This window comes from Uloborus diversus, chromosome 7 (assembly GCF_026930045.1).
Source record: "Uloborus diversus isolate 005 chromosome 7, Udiv.v.3.1, whole genome shotgun sequence".
Classification (NCBI taxonomy): domain Eukaryota; kingdom Metazoa; phylum Arthropoda; class Arachnida; order Araneae; family Uloboridae; genus Uloborus; species Uloborus diversus.
In genome coordinates, this window is record NC_072737.1 from 155231731 (window position 1) to 155250599 (window position 18869).

At 30.9% G+C, this 18869-nt stretch overlaps 1 long non-coding RNA gene across 1 annotated transcript in view; it reads right to left on the minus strand.

Moving 5' to 3' along the window:
* LOC129225802 (uncharacterized) overlaps positions 1–18869 on the minus strand; it is a 229288-nt gene that overhangs the window by 173840 nt on the left and 36579 nt on the right. The window contains exon 2 of the long non-coding RNA XR_008580750.1: positions 12245–12300. This is a non-coding gene — a long non-coding RNA (uncharacterized LOC129225802). The remainder of the gene's footprint in view (positions 1–12244; positions 12301–18869) is intronic.

Genomic DNA, 18869 nt, shown 5'->3' on the forward strand with positions numbered 1-18869 from the left:
TTATACCTTAGGACATATACATGGCATATAAACAACATATGCATGGTTCTTAATAATTAAGATATTTTTTGGAGCATCTAATTTTATGTAGTCTTTTAAACGCATTTAATGTTTGATAATATTTCATTATTAATTATTCATGATTTAATTCACTACTTTGAAAAAAAAATTGTTTTTGTTTTCATGTGAAAAACTGGTTCAAGTATATGGCTGTTTCCTGAATTATGAAGACTTTCTCATAGTCAAACAGGATAGTGTCCCAAGGTACAATAGGATGTTGTACTTTGGGACAGCTGGGAACTTTTACTTTAAATGGCGGGCAAAATTTTATTTTCAAACTGTGTGAATTTAAAAAATATATTGCATAGAAGTATGTTGTGGAATTTTAAAGTGACTTTTAGATTTTACATTTGATGCAAATAATTGACGTTAAAAATTAAAATATGAAAAGTGTCCCAAGGTACAACACTCCCTTAATCTTTAAAAAAAAAAAGAAAAGAATTTCGAGTTTGTTCAGTTTAAAAAAAGAACCAATCCCCTCTCGGTTACAAATTATTAACGAAGTTACATGTGTAAGAAGTTGTCAATAACAATGAAGTGAAATGAAATTAAGGTAAAATCCAAACATCACATGCAACGTCGGAAGACAATATTTGAATTTTTTTTTTAAAAAAAAAGTAGGGTAAATAGCTGATAAAAAGATAGTCTGCTTGCAGCTCCATCTGTCAGAAAATATTTTAACTAGGTTATTAAACTTGAAACTGGTTGCCAGAAAATGTATCTTTCTCAAGACCAAGGTGCAAGATAATACAACCTATTTTCAATATTTGATGGTCAAATTGCAATAATTTGCAATTCATTAATGTATTTTCTGTTATTATGAAATGGCAAAATTTTCTCATTACCATTTGAATTATTAATTGAGACCTATTTATGTTCAGTTCAGAGTTAATTTATTTACTATTTAATTTGTTCTGATTTTCAAAGCTCGGAGATTTTTGTCAAGTACATACGTGGCAAAGTGAAACAGTTTATTTCATTTGTTTATTTAATTATTTTTTATTTAATTTAAATATTCATTGATTTATGCATTCATTAATTAATTCTTAGACAATCATTAACATATTTATTCATGGTTCACTAACTTATTTATTCATTTTTTATTCATTAATTCAAAGAACCAATAAACAAATCAATAAATAATGCATAAAATAGTGTATTTAATTTGCTTATTCATTTATGTATTAATTAATTTGAATATTCATTGTGTTACGTATTAATTAATCAATTCTGACGCATTCATTCACTAACTTATTCATTCATTCATTTTGTTATTTATTCCTTCAAACAACGAGTAAATAAATGAATAAATAATGTGTAAATTATTCAAACATTTTAATCAAATTATTCTTTTCTTCATTAATCACTTCCTGTGTTTATAACTCATTCATTTATTCACTCATTGAGGGAAAAATATTTTTAATAATGAAATAGAGGGAAACAAAACCGCTGTAAAAAAAATTCTAATTATCATTTCGTCCTTGGGACAAAGTGATAATCCTTCATTTTTTATTTGAAGGTACAAATTTGCTTAAAAATAAAAAAAACTGCACTTCAATACAAATTCTTTGCTAAAAAATACATTGTTTACCCTTTATGTCCTGTAATTTTCAAAATAAAATTCCGATTTATTATTTAAAAAATTTTCATTTTGCCTCGCATTCCCTTGAACACAAACATACCTTTCATACATAAAACTCTATTTGTTAAAACAATCTCGAAACAAATCTAGCAGCGCTCTAATCGGACATACTTCACTTTGCCCCTTAAAAAATCGTTCATATTTCCATGTTTTCTTTTCCCTGCCTCTTCCATCTACAACCCTCTTATTCCTGTTCCGTCGTAAACACTCTGAGAATCCTACCCCGTCCCACCCCCACAACAACTGTGCCTCTTATACAAAGTTTGATTTTGATTACAAAAATACCGCAACGTCGATAATCGGAGTATTTCGGCATACCTCGGGACTCCCCTCCCCACCCCCTCCGCAGTATTCTAACGGAATATATAGGCAGGGAATATACGCTATAAGCTGAGATTTTATGGGCTCGCAGCTAGATTTCGATGATGCGATATTTACTTTATGTAAGTGAAGCCGTGTGGGAATTTAGGCGTACCCGCGATTTGTATGCTAATAGAAAACAGCCCAGTAACCGCTCAGAAAGCGTTTTATTTTATTTTGCATTGGACTTCCCATCTTTGGACTTCTAATGACCCCCTGATCGAAAAAGGCCCGGATGTGCATGAACTTCGGGTATTAGTGATGCTCTCGAAGTAGCTTTATCATTTTGGGAGGAGTTCGTCTGTTTAATGGAAAACTTTTTTTTATAGGCTTTCCGGTATTCTTGAAATAGAAACATTTTAATGTGAGCAAAAATATTTTCTCTCTCGTACCATTTTCCTCTATGTTTGGAATTATTTTCCTTTTTGCATTGCTTATGTTGAGATTATTTTTCGAGTACAAACAGTGTAGCTTGATCAGTAATAAGCAATATTATACTTTTAATTGACCTTACTTTTTTTTGCATTGGACCTCCCATCTCTGGACTTCTAATGACCCTCTGATCGAAAAAGGCCCGAATGTGCATGATAATATTAATGTTGTACTTCATATATTAATGTTGCTCTTGAAGTAGCTTTATCATTCTTTGAGGAGTTCGTCTGTTTAATGAAAAACTTTTTTTTATAGGCTTTCCGGTATTCTTGAAATAGAAATATTTTTATGTGAGTAAAACATTTTCCCTCTTGTACCATTTTCCTCTACGTTTGGATTTATTTTTTCCTTTTTGCATTGCTTATGTTGAGATAATTTTTCGAGAACAGACAGTGTAGCTTGATCAGTAATAAGCAATATTATACTTTTAATTGACCTTGCTTTTTTTGCATTGGACCTCCAATCTCTGGACTTCTAATGACAGCCTGATCGAAAAAGGCCCGGATGTGCATGAACTTCATATATTAATGATGCTCTCGAAGTAGCTTTATCATTCTGAGAGGAGTTCGTCTGTTTAATGGAAAACTTTTTTTATATATGCTTTTCGGTATTCTTGAAATAGAAATATTTTAATGTGAGCAAAAATATTTTCTCTCTTGATCTATTTTCCTTTATTTTGGATTTATTTTTCTTTTTGCATTACTTATGTTGAGATAATTTTTCGAGTACAGAGAGTGTAGCTAGATCAGTAATAAACAATATTTTACTTTTAATTGACCTTTTTAAAGCATTATTCACCGAGTTTTAAATTTGATCTTAGATAATACAAACAAAAATGTGTTCCAATGCATTCATCTTTTCTTGAAACGAATATTTAATGATTTGTCGGTTTTTAAATAGCCATAAATATACAAATTTCAATTGTTTTTAATAAAATGAATGTTTAATGTTCTGTTACTTTTTCGATAGTCATATATAAAAAAGAACATAGTAATTCCAAACCTAGCAAATATTTCTCTTTGGGGGTGGGAGGTGGTCATAGCAGGCGGTCTCCCATATAAACAGTTGAGTCTACCATATAAACAGTAGAGTCACTACGAGGGGGCGAAGAAGTCAATCCGCCCCGGAGGACACCCGTCTGGAGGGTGACACCCAAATCGAATTTTAGAGTACCAAATGGATGAAAACATATTGATTTTGAAAATTTAATACATTTTACGATTACTTACATCATTTAAAAAGTTTTTTTATGACACCACAAAGTGCCACTTCGAGTGTCACCTCCGAATAAGTCACTGTGTATGCGTCTTGGACAAATTTTACATAACATGCGTGCATAATTTATTTTTTGTATAGATAACTTTAACTTTTGTGATACCACATAAATAAAATCGCTTTGTTTCTGTAAATGGTATTAATTTTACGTTTTAATAAAACATTTTTTTCGGGGGGGGGGGGGAGGCACTAAAAAGTGCCGTCCCCGGGGTCATGGTACAGGCTGTGGCATTGAAATTTTGTGGAAGGTTGTTCTTTTTTTTTTGGGGGGGGGGGGGGGAATTCTGAGATAACTTTTTCCCAACTTGAATAGACTGCATGTATTATTACATGGTGAAAACATTTCCAGATAAGTGGTGTTAAAAACGGAATAAACATTTCGCCTTTTCATGTTGCTCCACTATTCACTTTGTCTCACATTCCCCTACTTAATTGTGAAATTCCTTACAGCTTTGAGGGACATGTAGTTTGTAGCATTTTGGTGTTTATTTGGTACAGATAATACAAAAACGGTTTTAAATGAAAAAAATTGTTTATCTTATTCTATTATAAAATATTTACTAGAACGCAAGTTTTTTTTTTTTTTTTTTTTGAGATTTTTAGTTTTATTCCAATAGTTCTGTTAATAACAACTGTTTCATGTTTACAGATACAACTAAAAGCCTGGCATTGTCTTATTCTTTCGTAACGTATACTAAGCGGTGGTACTTTTCATTAAAAGACGCCACGTTAGGTAAGAAATTTGGTAAGTATTGCTTTATTTGTAACTAATTCTAGATTTAAAATTTAATCAAACGATTATGCTAGACATAGTAAGATTATACAAAGCATAGTGTATGTATTACTTAACCACAAAACAAGAAAATTAATTGATCCCCCCTACCAACCCAATTAAAGCTCCACGATCATTTGTTAGTTAGTTTAGTTGCGTTCGACGAACCTCACCGGTCGACCGGTAAGTAACCGGTTACAAACCGCAGCGTTCTATTTTCTATCGGTTACCTCACCGGTTACCATTTTAAGCTGTTGATTGGTGGATTTTAGCACGTGATCATTAGCTGTCATGTGATTAACTAACCGGGCGCTACCGGTCGAGCTCGTCGAACGTAAGCAGCATGTGAACTGCTTAAGGATTTTTCCTTTATTTATTTATTTATTTATTCTTGTTCAAAAATTCTTCATTAAAGTCAAAAAAAAAAAAAAAAAATGGTCAAAAATAAAGTTAAATTAGAAATACAAAACAAATAACATTATTTATTTTTACTTTAACATAAATAGAAACTCGTGTAATCTACTTCATATTTTTTTTAGCATTAAAAAAATGAAAATAAAGAAACATAAAAATTAATCCTTCCGTAAATTTAATGTTCTGTATTTTCAAAAATAAAAATGTCACTTAAAATTTGTCACTGCACTAATCTTCTTCCCAATAATGAGCTATATATTAATTAAGAACTCTAAATATTGCTGAGTAGACTTGCTCTTAAAAAACTTAATAGAGTGTGTATATTCGCATAAAAGCCTAAAAAGATTGAACTTTATAAAAACCAGAATTTTTTTCACATAAAATTACACATACGGATGCCTCAGTTGCCAAATCGATTAACTTCATAAAACAAAAAGTGGAGAAAAGTGATGAAGAAGATGGTGTCATCCATAGGAAAGAATATGCCCTCGTGTTACATTTTCTGCCATCACAGGATCAGAAATGTACTGAACGAAAACTTTAATACAAATTCACATGCTAAGCATTGATAAAGCACTATTAAAGCAGAAATGAAGATATTTTTAAAAAGCGGAGTTAATTGATTTGGCAATTGAGGTATATATATAACGAAATGCAATATTAAATTAAAACAAGATACAGGGTGTCCAGCAAGATTTCAAAATTAAATGTCTCGAAATCAAAGGACGATATTGGAATAAAATAAACGGTATGTTTATTGTGAAACCCATAAAAATCATATACAGGAATACGGAAATTAGTTTTTAAAAGTTTCAACAGGTGGCGCTGCAAGCTGCAATTGCAATAAAAGTCTCCATAAATAGTGCTGCGAAGAGGTTGGTCGATAATTTGTAGCGTATATGAAAGCATATCTGAGAGACTAAACTACTGCTGAAACAACTAACCTCTTCGCAGCACTATTTATGAAGACTTCTATTGAAATTATATTGTGCAGCGCCACCTGTTGGCAATTTTTTAAATTAATTTCCGAGTTCCTGTGTATGGTTTTTATCTGTTTCACAATAAACATACCGTTTATTTTATTTCAATATCGTCCTTTGCTTTCGAGATATCTAATTTTGAAATCAGGGAGTCCTTCGCTGGACACCCTGTATATGAATGAATCTATGTATGAAGTGAGTACACATTAAAGAAGCAGTTATGAAAAATTACCCGAAATTAGTGGTAGGAGATTTAAATAACTTTAATTTATTAAGAAAGAAATATATCCTTGTTTAAAGAGTGAGCACAACCTATAAGCCCTGAAGGGACAGCTAAGTTATATAATTTTCATAAATACTTTTTTTTATGCTTTGAGTCGTAGTTTTCATTAGACAAACTGCAGTTTTTTTCCCTCGAACATGCATTTTTTTAATTATTATTATGATTATATTTTAAGCAAAGTTTTCAGTTACCTGAATATTTAGTGCATGAATTTACTAACAATATGAAATCGAGTTTTTTATTTGTTTTAGAAACGTTTACCTTTTTTTTACTATTAAAAATATTTTTAAATAGACACTTATCTCCACCCTGCTCTTACTGCTACGCACTCCCTAGCCTGACCCATTTGGGGGCCATAGCTTATTTCAATTTTCTGAGCTTTCCACCCCATTATCAACCATGTAAATGCACTTTTACCGCCAACGAACATTGATGGCAGTAAAACAACTTTACAGTAATATAAAGGAACCTGCTGATTTTTGAATTGATTAAAATAAAAAAAAACTTATTAGTAAACTTTTAAAAGTGAACTATCAACTAACAGTGAAAATCAGTTTCAATTGCTGTATAAAAGCAATAGAAAATGCGATGAGGTGGGGAGTCACACATTTGTTAAGTTCAACTCTCTTTAAGCCTTGGCTGTTTAAAACGAGCTTCAGTAGAAACAGAAACTTTACCTTCAGAAAGATTTTAGGCGGCATACTAAAAAAGAACATACGCAAATTATTCGCCAACTAATTTACTTTACCCAACATACCCCTACTTCATTTTCAATGAAAATATCATTGAAACTAAATTTATTTACTTGTTTTGTTTTTCCAAAAGTGAAAAAAAAAAAATAATTACCCAAAAGATGTAACTTATAAATAACGATTTTTTTCAAAAAAAATCAAAAACATTTTCAATGTCATGGACAAAAAATAACTGTGACAATTCAAACCAAAAACTATGAAATAAAAAAAGAATAACAAACAAACTCTTTTTGTGAAGAAAATTCTTCAATTGGGTAACCTTTGGTATTTAAAACATTTTAAAAAGAATTTATATTGCATACATGTTTCTAAAATTATGAAATATTTATGAAGTAATTTTTGAAAACGCAGTTCGAAAGATTCTTAATTCCCTCTACGTAATATTTTCCAACGTTGACTGGTGTCGAGAATCATTGATATAACATGGATATATTATAATAATGGTTGTCATTATCTTTTTTAATAGTAAAGCTCAAAGTCTCTCTGTCAGGATGTCTGGATGTCTGTAGGATGTCTGTGACACGCATAACTCCCAGACTGTTCGGCCGATTTTCATGAAATTTGGTACAAAGTTAGTTTGTAGCATGGGGGTGTGCATCTCGGAGCGAGTTTTCGAAAATTCGATTTTGTTCTTTTTCTATTTCAATTTTAAGAACATTTTCCGGAGCAAAAATATCATAAGATGGACAAGTAAATTACGAAATTATCATGACGTGGAATGGGAGAGCGAATGAACATATCGAATTGGCGAGCAATTCATCATCCATTATTTGTAAATATACAGGCGAACCAAATGATCTTTTAATTTTCTACTACGGGCGAAGTCGTGCTATTACCACTACGTTACCACTAGTTTTAAATATTTTAAATAGGTTATGCATATTGTTCGTTAATACAAGGTGGATAAAATTAATCTGACAGTACCCAGACGCTTATAGCTCCAGTTCTACTGAACATATCAGGGGTGATTGTGTTCCGGTATTTTACCGAATTTCCGGTATTTTGGGACATATTTCCGGTATTTTTATGTCCGAAAATACTGGAATTGTGTTTTTTTTTTGTTATGTTTTTATCTCCCAACCTCCGCAATTTTTTAAAATTATATAATACTCATCAATTATACCTGCAAGAGGCTTAAGATGGACACCTATCCCTTATGATGGACAAATAAATGTCAAGATAATTTGTATAACACCAGCTCAAAAGTAACTTTGTAACCCATTAAAAATTTAATCACATGTACACACAATATTTTGACTCAGAACTATTTAATACTATAGCAAAGGTGCACTTAAGTAATAAGGGTCAAAGATTCCCCCCCCCCCCGGTCTCGCTTTGAAACTTTCAGGTATTTTTTGATGAACTCACAATCACCCCTGACATATCCAAATGAAACTTCAAATACATGTTATGTTTGTTCTTCCCTGGAGTGGCCTTTATACATAATAATTTTTTTTTTTTGAATAATTTTTATTAGCGTTTTTCCCGAACCTTGAATTTGCATTTTGGATTTCCTCTAGATATTCTTACTCACCTGTACATTGCATAGTGTTTAAAAATAAACGGCTTTAATAGCATTTTTGAACATTTTATTTACACTACAATTCTTGCATGAATTTAAATAAAACAAGTAGGAGAAAAAAGGGCACATGTGAACAATTTTTTTATTTTCTTAATTTCTCAGAAAACATTATCAATTTCTCACAGAAAAAGGGTCCTCATGATTGAATAGTCTTTTCTTTGTGCCATGAACGTTTTCAGATTTCAAAAAAAAAAAAAATTCTATTTTTTATAGAATTTTTAGAAAATTTCTTCAATTGTTCTCATGTGCCCCTATGAGGGCGGGGGGTAGGGTTCACGTGAACAAGCTTGGGGTACGTGTGAACACGATTGAAAAATGCAGGACGAGCATCATATTTTAACGAAAAACTAGTTATAATGAAGCATACAAGTATATACCTAATTGTATTCAAGAGTTTGTAACCTGTACATTGTCAGTTTGAATTGTACAGTAACTATCATTAAGAAAATATTTTTTCCTAATTCCCTGCTCACTGTCAAATTTTAATTCTGTCATGGCATGTTCTAATCACTGGATAGACAAAAAAATTCTTATAAGACTAAACAATACAAAGAATATTTTATTATGTAAAGTTTATTCCTGTTGTATAAGTGCGTTTAAGCTTCATACAGAATATAATGATGAATTTTGAAATTATTCTAAACTCCAGTTTTTAGTTAAAGGAAAATATTTAATCTTTATTTTCCTAGCAAATATTATCTGTCGCTAAATTTTTGGCACACTATTTAGTAATTCAAGAATTTAAAAAATAATAAAATAAATAATTAATAATTATGTAATAATAATTATTATTAAATTTACAAACTGATTGCAGCAAAATAATAATTATAAATATTTACATCCCTTTTAACACTTATAATAAGCCTACACTAATATTTATATAGCGGAGAGGATATGGGAACTGTTCACATGTGTGCGCCTACATGTCGTGTTCACAAGTTCTCCGTCATCTACCTTAGAACTAATTTTTAAAAATAAAGAATTTTTAATTTAATTACAAAATTTAAACATTGGCATAAATTTACGTGAGTGTTCATATAATGGTTTGCAATAATTAAATTTAGCTTACCAATTAGTTTAAAATATGTTTTCACACGAAGAAGACAGTGATAAAAGTATATCAGCATCTGCTTAAACAAAGAAGCTGTGACCACAGAAGCATCAACTGGCTCCTTGGTCTGAAAGTTTGATTGAGAAGTAGGGCTGGCACTGCCATTTCTTGAGAATCTTTAAAGATTTTTTTGCATGACATTATCCTAGTAAAACATACCATATTCACATGTGCCCCGTGCTCACATGAGCCCCCTTTTCCCCTATTTTTATCCCAGGGATTAAACAAGATTTTTAAATAGTAATTCATTTGCCATATATTTGATAGTTAAAATATTTTTAATAGTTTCCTAAAAACAACATATAATGCAGGTTAAAAAAAATTCTTGCTAGAAAAAGAACGATTAAGAAGACAAAAAAGAGCTAGAGGATATAACGAGGAGAAAGAGAACAAGGAGGAAAAGGGAGTGACGGAAGGTTCTCTCGATCCTTTAATCTCAGTCGCTTTCTGACATTCTAAATTGTGCTAATGACACGTAGCGGCGCGAGCGTCCCCTTTTGGACGCCATGCCACTCAGAAAGTCCCTTTCCCTGCTACATTTTCTTTCATTTTAAATTTTTGTTGCATTTTGTTTTTTAGGTTGCGAGGCGATTCAGTCATTACCATGTGATGCATACTTTCGCTGCTTCGTTTCCAGGGGGGAATACTTCTCACCTTCCCTCCCCTCTGCCTGTCCTCAGACTTCGAGGGGACTTGCTTTAAATAAAAATTATTCAGACCTTGATGGTGATTTGAGCATTTTTTGAGTTGGTTTGAATTATGGAGGTTGTATTCTTTGTAATTGCAGAGGAGACAATCTTTGGTGTGAATAAATAGCAATTTTGTTTGTTATTTTTTGTAGCTATGTATAAAATTAAATAATGTTTTTTATTGGTTTATTTTTTTAAATATTGAACACAACGAAAAAAATCACAATACCATGGCAAAAATGCAATTACAATTAAAATGGAATTAAAAATACAAGTCAAAATTGTATTTAGAACAAATTAAAGGTATAAAAGGTGCAAATCTTTAACTTTGAATTCAACAAAAATCATTTTTGAAATGTCCAAGCTTCTACTACATTTATTTAAAAACTAACATCAAATTTATATCTGTACCTGGAAAGTAAAGGGCACAAAGTTTAACAAAAACGAAGTTAGCTACGAGTTTTTTAATGAAATTTTGTTTATCGAAATCTGAGTGATTTCTACCTTTGAAACAAAACATGAAAAATTGAGCAAGGTTGTGCTTAAGTCCTGATTTTGAAAGAAAGAAAAACAATCGACTTTGAATTCCAGAACAAATATAGATAAAAACTTTCATTGCAATTAAATTTAGCAAATGCATTTTTAAGAAACATACGATATCTAACTGCATTTTCCTAATAATTATCTTTTCTCTTGACATTTTGATGAAATATCTAGTTTTAAACTCAGTAGAATAGTTAACATGTAACGATAGGATGATCATAAGTTACGCATGATTATAGAAAACTACGAGATGGAAAATTCTCAACGACAGTGTGTGAGCTCAATATCTTCTCTTTTTGAACAAACCTTCTGAGTCTGGTGATGAGTTAAATCGCGTGTATCTTTCTTTATATTTTCAGTTTTTGCATTTTAGACGTCAGTGCAGGTTATGAACAGGTTTTTATGTTTAAACAAAATCATTGTGGATTTTTAAACCACTTTTTCATGCTATTTAGATTTTAAGTTACTCTTACTTGATACTGCTAAAAGGGTGCAAAGTATTGCTTGAACATAATACATTAAACTCACATTAAACTACATAGATCAGATATTCCACGGAATCATAGGTTGATGCGTTAGAGAAAGTGAAGAAAAATTAAAAAAAATAATTTTAATTTTGACATTTGGAATTCAAATTATGTTTTTCGCAATCACGAGTGTGTGTATGTAGGCGTGTGTGTTTGCGTCAGTGTGCAGGCATGAGCGTGTGTATGTGTGTGAGTGTGTAGGTGTGTGTGGGGGGTGTAGGTGTGTGTGTGTGGGTAGGAGTGAAGGTATGTGTGTGTGTGTGTGGGTAGGAGTGTAGGTATGTGTGTGGGGGGTACGTGTGTATGTATGTGTGTGTAGGCGTGTGTTTGTATGCGTGTGTATGCAGGATGTGGACGCAACCTGGAGACGGTTTTCGCCATATTAGCAGCATCGGCAGGGGCCGATCGACGGTGGTGCTGCGGAGGAAGGGGGGGGGAATAAAATCATAGGGACATCAAAACTATCAAGTGAGAACAATAAGCAATGTGATTGCTCAAAAAATATCCTTTTTTAACCGATTTTTTGTGTATCAGTCTTTTTTATTTTCAAACTTCTCACCCTTTGAGACTTAGGCCTGAAATTGGGGGGATAAAATGCAGGGGGTTTGTCTTCCGAAGGTTTCTAACTACATTGTTGACATTAGAGATTGTTTGAGAATATTTTAGATCAGCGCTTTTAGTTCCTTCACATCCTGATTTTTTATTTAATTGAATTAATTATTATGAGAAAAGACAGAAAAAAATATTATTCTACCCTTTTTTAGTGCATTCTAGTGCGATACTCTTGTAAAAAAGTGAGATATGTAAATAGGTAAAACTTACATTAGTGAGCAATCTGCATTGAATGCTTTATTTTGTCCCTCTGCCTTTCTGTAAATCTGAAAAACAGAAATAAATTTCAGTTCGCTATAAAGGCTTTGAAAAACTTTTTTTTTCATAAAGAATGCAAGTTTATGAAAAATTAAAAAAATTGTAAACAGTTTTTCTGTGACTGGAAAACAAGTAAATTTTATCGTTTTAGAACCACTTTAATGGCCATAATTAAAGCATTAAAATGAAAAGAATCTTCAATATATTCTTACTTGTTTCTTCCTTAATATTTACACTCTAGTGGACTTAATTCTGGACACTTTTCAATTTTTCAAAATTGTAAAATAACATTATATTATTGTTTTTTTAACATTTGCTATTGTTTAAAAATTTAAAATAAAAAATATATAATGTTCACATGAAATGAATACATACATATTTGAGAAGTTATAAATAAACGATTTAAGTGAAATATATAAATCTATGCAATGTTAAATGATGAAATCTTTAAAAAGTTGAAAACTGTTCATATTTAAGTTTACTAGTGTAATTAAATAATTAATTAAGGATAATACAAATAAATTAGAAAACTCTCAAAGGAAGTAATTACCCTTAAATAATTTGTTAGGGATACTAAGAATGTTTTCAGACAATTAGACGTTAGGTTAAGTAATGTTTCTGTCAGTATTTTGGGGTTTTAACACAAGTCTGAAATTTTGTAGCTAGTAATTCCAAATCTAAGTAGCGAAAAAATGGGGGAGGGGGGGAAAAGTTCAAGTTTTTTATTTATTAATTTTATTTTTGGACTCTTCTCTTAAATTTAGGGCGTTTATTTATCTTTTTTTTTTTTTTTTTTTTTGATGTTTCTAAGAAGTTTTTAAAAGGATTTATGATTTTCAATTTTTTTTTTATTTTGCTTTAGGTCACGTTTTTATGAAATTCAAAATTACATTATTGATTGTAAAATTGAATGCAGGATGGTTTTTTACAATTTATATTGTAATTCTCTTTGAAAAAAATTCTTTGTCGTAAAGTCTAATACAGTAAAATTCACAAAGTTAAGCTCCGCTTTAGAGAAAACTATGGGTTTCTAGCCATAAGAAAAAGCTTTCGTATCTTCGCAGAAGAAACGATGACGTTTTGAAATTGAATAAGAATTGTCACTAAGTGAGTCAATTTTGACATCTATAGCTGTCAAAAGAAGTTTCTATAAAATTTCCTTGCAGACAAGGGCCGCTCTTTTACATTTGAAAATATCATATACCAATCATAATACAACGCAATTCAGCTATATGAACTTTTTTAAAAACAGAAAACTTCAAGAAAATCTAAAATTTGTGAAAAATTAATAACATGCTAAGCATAAAAATATTTTTGCAAAATAGTTTTTTGCCATTTTAGATTTTGCTTTACGTTATTTACGTTTTAGTCAAGTTTAATGAAAATGCATTGATTCATCCAAATATATTTCAATTGTAAATTTAGGAAAAAAAACTATTGTTTTGATGCTTATAAGTCCGGTTTTTTATTTGATTGTTTTTTATATGTTTATTTTTCATTTATTTATTAATTTATTATTATTTTATTTATTTATTTATTTATTTATTTATTTATTTATTTTTGAGTTTACTGCGTTAATGCTGTTTGTAGACCCTCTCTAAAAAATATTTTGATCGCAATTTTAGAAATTTTTTTGGTTGTGAAAATGTAAGCACTTCTAATAATAAAAATAAAATTGAGCAATAAAAAATGCTACGTGACAAATTTATGAGCATGTTTTAAATAATCTTCCTGAAACCTTAATATTTAAATACACTTGGTAAAAATTTTCATCGTATACTTGATTTCATGTTTACAGTTCCTATTGAAACAGTGTTTTTTTTTTTTTTTTTTTTTTTTTTTTTTTTTTTTTTGTGTCTGTGTTTTTTTTTTTCATATGTGGTCGATGATTGTTGAAAACGTAGACACACCAAAGCAGCTGCAAATTTGATTAAATGTAGCCCAGAAACACTGAAAACAAATTCCTGAAAATTTAAGATAAAAAATACTTGCTCCAGTAGCTAATACTTTTCACTAAAATATCTGCTTCACTGTAGAGTTTCAAAGCAAATTTTATTTCATTACAGTATTATTTCATTACAGTAGTTCATAATTCTGTCGTAAAAAGTAGTAATCATACAATAAAATAGAATTTTATGGTTAAAAGCTAATAACACATTTATACGATCTCAAAATTTTTAAAAACAATTTCAAGTTGGGGCATCCAATAAACTACTACCTAACGTAACTGACAACCCACCAAATCCTGAGTCAAACACTAATTTAACAAAACGCGAAAGTATTTAAAACTAAACCTACTCGGTTACGTTAGGTAGTAGTTTATAGGAGGCCCCGACTTCAAATGGTTTTTAAAAATTTTGAGATCGTATATAATTATTTAGGTATTAAAATAATTCATCGTATAGTAATTAAAATCAGTGTTTATTTTATAATTGAGTGCTTAGTTGATTTTTGTACTGGAATTGTAAAATAAATTTGATTTATACGTTTGGGTAGGAAATCGTACGTAAGTGTGGCCAATTAATTTTTACTTATTAGTTCCACTTTGTTTTTTGAAGTCTGTTCTTTTTTTTATTTAAAAATAATTTTTGCTGTAAATTTCAAGGATTTTTTTTTTTTTTCGGTACATGTAATGGCATATCTTGAATTTCGATTCCAGTATCTGTATTATAATTTAAAAAATACAATCTAGTGTAGCTTTAAAAGCATTCACAGATATTGGCAACATGGATGCCAGAACTTTTTACCATAATTTTTAGAAGTGTTTTTAGTGTATGTAACACCAAAATTTACATTTCAATTAAATTATCAGTATTATAATTTTAAAAATATCTACAATCTGGTAAAAAAAAAAGTATCCATAGGTATTAGCAGCCTAGATGCCAGAACTTTTTATCGTAAATTTTCAGCGTTTCTTTTTTACACTATACATTATGACAAAAATTTAGATGACATAAATTTCGGTTACATTATCCGAGTCATAACAATAATGATTATTTTTAAAAAATCAAGCGTGGCACAAAAAATATTTCCACTAGAAATCCAAATGCGAATTCCCCGAAACTCAGGATTTATCATCCGCAATTTGTATATGAGCCTTTTTTGACAAATTCTGTCCTTCACATCTTCTTGTCTATTTCACGTCTTCGTGCCTTCCCTTCACTTTGACGTCTTACGCTCCCGTTGCCTAACGGCTTGTTTTTTAATCCACTATCTCCTCTACACACCTCTCGTACATATTTCCCTGTCTTCCCCCAACACATTGAAAACTCTGCTTCAGTTCTTCCTACGGCGAATTTGCAGAGACTAGGCTACATTAGCATAGCCGCATGTTCATTGGTGGATGAGGGGATGTCGGTCCCTGAAGAAAATTTGTTCCCCAAGCTTTAATGTGGGATTCAATCTTTATGTTTTTTTTTCTTTCTTTCTACACACCACCGTCACGAGTTTTCCTCTTTTCTGTGTTTCTCCCTCGTGTTTGAGTTCAGTGCTGAAAGAAGGAAGAAATTGAAATTAAATTGACTTTCTCTAAGTCGAAGGACTGTTGCTGTAGACCTTGGAGGATACGTTGATTTCAGAATAGAAGCCATTTGCATACATTGCGACAGTATGCGAAGAATCCTACATTCGCTTTACATATTCATTAAGACTCATCCGGGTTTGCTTCCACCTTCTTTCAAAAAGAATAATTTAGTACTGTGGGTGTCCATCAGCGAAGTAATTTGTAGATCTGGGAATGATCGAAAGCTCAAGAAATAGGAAAAGATGTCTCCATTACGCTCTTGCAAATTTCGTTTTTCCTTCACTGACTTAATTTTCGGGAAGAATCAAATATACATGGGCAATTTGGAAGTTTTCCAAATATTCGTTGAAAAGATGCAATCGGAAGAAGTTTCTCTGTTTTTTCTTCAGACGATAACTTTTACTAGCCATAAACCGGAATGTGAAATTATTCAGCTTTATCTATTTATTTGTTTATTTATTTTTGTAAACTTAATCGAATTTCTGCAGAATAAATAGCTATGATTTAATCTAACTTCACTGAGAAAAATGAAGTTTCCAAAAATGAGTACATTCATGCTTTCAAATTTTCTTGAAACCTTTTGTTTCAAATATGAGTACCCATGTTTTCAAATAGTGTGCTGAAGTTTTTCATACTCAAAAAGGAGTACATAATACTCAGTTTTTAAATTATTACATATTCAAAAATGAGCCCAAATACTTCAAAAATGAGCACACATGTTGATTTGAGCATTTGACGAGTATTTGAATGTTTCGGATTTGAATACCACGTAGTCGGAACCATTTCAACTGGCAATTTGTTCGGATTTCAGTACTTTTTCGTCAGTTTTGAAATTGTTGTTTTTAGAGTATTCAGAGATAAACTTTCTGACAATTTTAAGAAACTTTATCAAAACTTTAAAAAACCTTTTTTTGAAACAATGTCTTTCCTCATCTTTAAAATATGACGACGGTACACTTAAAACAAATTTTAATGAAAAATCAACATAAGTTTTAGTTGATAACATTTTATTCGTACTTTTATTAATGTTTCAACCACACTCATTCTTTGTTTTTTTATTGTTATTTTTGTTATAAGTTTTATGTTCCTAAGTTCACATTTTAAATGAAAATGATATGCATTGTATTCGATGAAATATTAAGTGTGTAGGGTAAGGGTTGAAAAAGTAGAATAAAAGTTGGTAAGTATAAAATCTATTAAACACCGATTTCTAGTTTAATCAGTAAGAGTATTCTCTGATTTATTTATGCATTTCAACATTAAAGAAATAAAGCTTAAAATCAGCCAAAGTTGAGTTTTATAGCCTTTATCGAACTCTTATTTTAAACGTGCGCATTACATTGCATCCGTCCATACGTTTAAAAATTTCGAAATTTAATGCTTCGAATCCGTAGAGACAAAATTAACCTGAACATTTTTATGAAATGTAAAATATTTTATTGAACTACTTGTTTATGCGTGGGAAACTTAATATTATTTACAAAGTTCCAAATATCTCATAACATTCAATTACAAGGTATTTATTAAATATTTATTAAACTTTAGCAAAAGAGTTCTCACAAGTCTTTGTGTTTCATCACATACTAAAACCACGTGTCTATTTGTAGTGCACAACACACAACCTACAGAACGCAGCACTGATAGAAGAATATTTTATTTAATTCTCTCATTGAGAGTAACTCAGACACTAGCTTTAAAAATGGTTAAAATATCGAAGAGAGTTACTTCGTTACCATAGCTACTACAGACGCACTCTTGAGTTGCAGACGATAAACAAAAATGCAGCACAGACGATAATAAAATAATTCAAACGCTAAATTCTTGCAAAATAAATTCTTTCAAAAGTTCGAGAATTGACACTATTTTTTCAAATGCTTGACAAAATAAAATCAGTTCTATAAAATCGTGTTCATCGAGCTAATACTAGTAGAACAATTGGAGACTTACACTTTTTTTCAACATTTTGACCCTCTCCCCCCACTGTCACCAAGTGTCACATTTCACCTTACCCCCCCTTGTCATATGTCTTATTTTTTTTCATTACATATTATTTTGAAAAAACATGACGTAACACTTGTTGTCATCCTCTCCCTTGTCGTAAACTATTACAATTTAACGAGCACGCCCCCCCCCCCCCCGTGAAAGCGTGACATCATTTGTGAACAGCCCCTATGAAGCTAAAGCTCGATAAGTTTTTTTTTTTTTATAATGCGATAAAAATTAAATAATTAAGAGAACTCTTCAACTTAAATGTCATAAGTTCCTTGTTTATTGTTGTTGTCCATTTTCTTATATCAAAACACAACCCTTTTAAAATAGTCTCTTAAATTCCAGCGAACTCAGTTAAATTAGATGCATTGTGGCTAATTTGACATTATTGACACCTTACGACGCAAATAAATTCTTCCGTACACTACCATATTACATGATCCAAAACAAAACATTTTTTAAAGGAAAAAAAAGTCCCTGAAAGTACAAACAAAATGATCAGAGAATATTTTGCTTCGACAACAATACCCGGAAAACCTCATTAAATCTCGCCCGGTCCAGCGATTTCTTGACTGAGCAGAAAAGAAGAATGCGGGAATTAAAACGAAACTAAAACAAAAAATGGCGAAAAAAGATCGAGAGCTAAAAAAGATAAAAAGAGCACTTGAAGCAGGAAATAAAAGACAGAGAGGAAGATGCTGAAGGAGGAGGAGGGAAGAGTAAAACTTCTTCAAAAAGAGAAGACTCGTTACAAAGTGAAGGGGACGCAAAAAAAGAGAGAAAAAAAGAGGCACCTGCAACAACCGAGCCGTCGTTCACAGCAATCAATGTTCTGTTTCCTGTACCCCAAGGAACCGATATCTTAAATTACGAACTCCGTCAACTATCTCCTTGCTCAAAAAAGCATATCTATATGGATATATAAACTATCACCCTAGAAAAATGCGCTTTTTTTCTATTCTTCTTTCTATCGATGATGACTGAATAATGAGCAGTACGGAGAAAAAATAAATAATACAAAGTAAAACAGAATAAAAGGAAATTTTGTAAAAATAACGGAAAAAG